The following is a 2,972-nucleotide window of genomic DNA, read 5'->3' as shown; positions in this document are numbered from 1 at the left end:
TTCGAGATATAAGGATGAAATTTGGTAAGTGGGTGCTTATATTGTATTAATCATTTTTCGGAACCGGAAGAATCGGACCACTATAACATATAGCCCCCATACAACTGATTGTTCAGATATGAGACTTTTCGTTATAACTCCTCCATTTTTGCAGCTAGGAACATGAAATTTTGTAGAACCTGCACCCATTATCATCAAAAAACTTGCAGTGGAAATTACAAATATCGGGTCACTATAACCTATGGCTCCCATACAACTGATTGTTCAGATATGAGATTTTTCGTTATAACTCCCCCATTTATGTAGTTAGGAAAATGAAATTTCGCACGGTTTTCACTCATTATCAACAGAATACTCACAGTGAAAATAACAAAGATCGGGTAACTATAACTTGTAGCCCCCATACAACTGATTGTTCAGATATGAGGCCTTTTATCATAGCTCCTCCATTTATGCAGCTAGGAACATGAAATTTCGCACCGTTTTCACTCATTATTAACAGAATACTTACAGTGAAAATTACAAAGATCGGGTCACTATAACATATATCTCCCATACAACTGATTGTTCAGATATGAGAAATTTCGTTATAACTCCTCCATTTATGCAGCTGGGAATATGATATTTTGCACTATTTCCACCCATTATCAAAATAATACTTACAGTGAAAATGGTGAAGATTTGGTCGCTATAACCTATAGCCTCCATACAACTGATTGTTCAGATATGTGATTCTTTGCAACAACTTCACCATTTATGCAGCTAGAAACATGACATTTCGCACTATTTTCACTCATTGTCAACAGAAAGTTAACAGTAAAATGAACAAAGATCGGGTCGTTAGATATGGGGTTTTACTATAAAACTCATTTATTTGGACAGATAAAACCGATAAATTTCGTAAGCTATTTTATAAATAATAATACAAAGTCTACTGAGAAAATCTTCAAAATCTATGCTGTATAAGCTTTATCTCTTACACCATATAACATTGGAGTTCAATTTGAGAACTAGCATTTTCTCAACTTGAGAAACAGTCCTTTTTTCATACAAAGAAAAATGGCCTTTTTGTTGAGAACACTATGATCCTCCACTTAAGGTACTGTTGAGAAACAACGTTGGAGATTCGAGAAATACCTTAGTTCTCAACTTAACCTCAAGTTGAGCTCAAACCTAATTGTTTGTTGGGTATGTACGATAAATTTCCATCTAGGCCAGAGGTTCCCAAACTTAGTTTTCTCGAAGGTTCCTTTCAAAATTTTACTGGTTTCTGTGGACCCGCTGCTGCTACATTTCTAACATACCTGTCCTGATTTTTCAAAACTTGTACTGATTTGTACTGAATTTTCAATTCAAACAAAATACTTTAGGATCTTCTTAAGGTTGGAAGTTCCTTAAACTGTACTGTAAAAAGTAAGAGGAAAATAATTTAAGTATAGTTGACATGTTTTACATAATGTTTGATATGCCCTAGAAATTATGAATCAAAAAGATTAATCGTTTTATGGGCATATCTCCGGGTCCGATAATATGATGAAGCTTAAATTATTTAAAAAGAAGGCTGACATTTTTTTTCGAGTGCTGTTAGTTATCTCGAAAATAACTTTCAGCTTGATTATTTGAATGGCTTTTGCCTATAACTTAAATTTTTTTTCTCAATTTAATGACATTGTAAAAGAGTTTTGCCTACAAGACATAGAGTTAGATACCCTTTTTGGCGAATTCTTAGTCTTTCAAAATTTTGCGTAGTTGAAAAAATTATTTAAGCCATGCGGAAATATAGATGAAGCCCTTAAAAAGTGGTACTTTTTCACAGTTTGAAAAAATATTTAATTTTGTTTTCTTTCTATACCACACTCAAACGAAGCAACTGAGAGGATCTTATTATTATTATTATTATACAGTTTGTTTTTCCTGGAGCAAAGAGAGAAACCGGCTTCTAATTAAAATTTTTTAAAGTGAACTTCAAATTAAAAGCAATTTTAAAATAAAATGTATAGAATTTTTTTACACTGAAAATGGGAATGACCTCATTACTGCTATTCAAAAATGTCATAAATATAAAATAATTTATTGGCTTCTGTGTACAATGACGTGTACACTCATATTAAAGCGAATAACACTTTTATTTTTTATGAACTATATTTTATTTGTATACCAAAATATTGTTAAAAACAAGAACTCTGGCGTTCTGAAGTATTTTCTCTTACTTACATTTATAATTTTGATTTGAATAAAAATGTACTGAAAAGTACTGATTTTTTTAGCATGAAAAAGTCTAACTTACTGATTTCGCGCATAAAAAATCTGGCAACCCTACATACATATCCCAAAGCTCGTCAAAAAATTTGAAGATTAGATTTAACGATGAATATTTGCATCGCGGCTGAGTTCCAAACGAAAATTCGTAGTGGCAAAAATAAAAATAGTATACTTTCTGTTTTTTTTTTTATTGAAATATTGTGGTAACACGCTTGTAAGTTTTAAAAAATAGAGATCTCGCTCTGAAGAGTTATATTTTTTAAGAGCACTCCGGGCGCTAGCTTTACTTATATTCGTTTCACCATAAACTCTTCCCATGTTCGGCTGCCCCCCCATGTATTGTCATTTGGCGTATTTGTATTGTATTTGTAAAATAGTTTGTATTGATGGCATCACTTTTATTTTTATTGCTCCGAGTTTTAAAGTGATGCGAAAAATATTTATCACTCATATTTTTAAAACCCAAAACTTTAAACAACAAAACCGCAAAGCTTTTTACGCCAAACTTCAAATTCAGAAACTGCCAAAAGAGAAAAGAGTGAATCTAGAAAAATCGATGACAAACAACCAAGCAAGCGGCGCATCAAATTTCTGGCACAAATAAAATGATTAAGCTTCCTTCTGCTTTAATGATTTTATTAACGATGAAAACATGATACAAAAAAGAAGGTAGTTTCAATAAACAACTTTTTGATTAAAAAGCAGATTTT

The sequence above is a fragment of the Rhagoletis pomonella genome, unplaced genomic scaffold (genome assembly GCF_013731165.1).
Source record: "Rhagoletis pomonella isolate Grant_MI unplaced genomic scaffold, Rhpom_1.0 Rhpom_scaffold_00003, whole genome shotgun sequence".
In the NCBI taxonomy this organism is placed as follows: Eukaryota; Metazoa; Arthropoda; class Insecta; order Diptera; family Tephritidae; genus Rhagoletis; species Rhagoletis pomonella.
Note: the sequence above shows the minus strand (reverse complement) of the source record.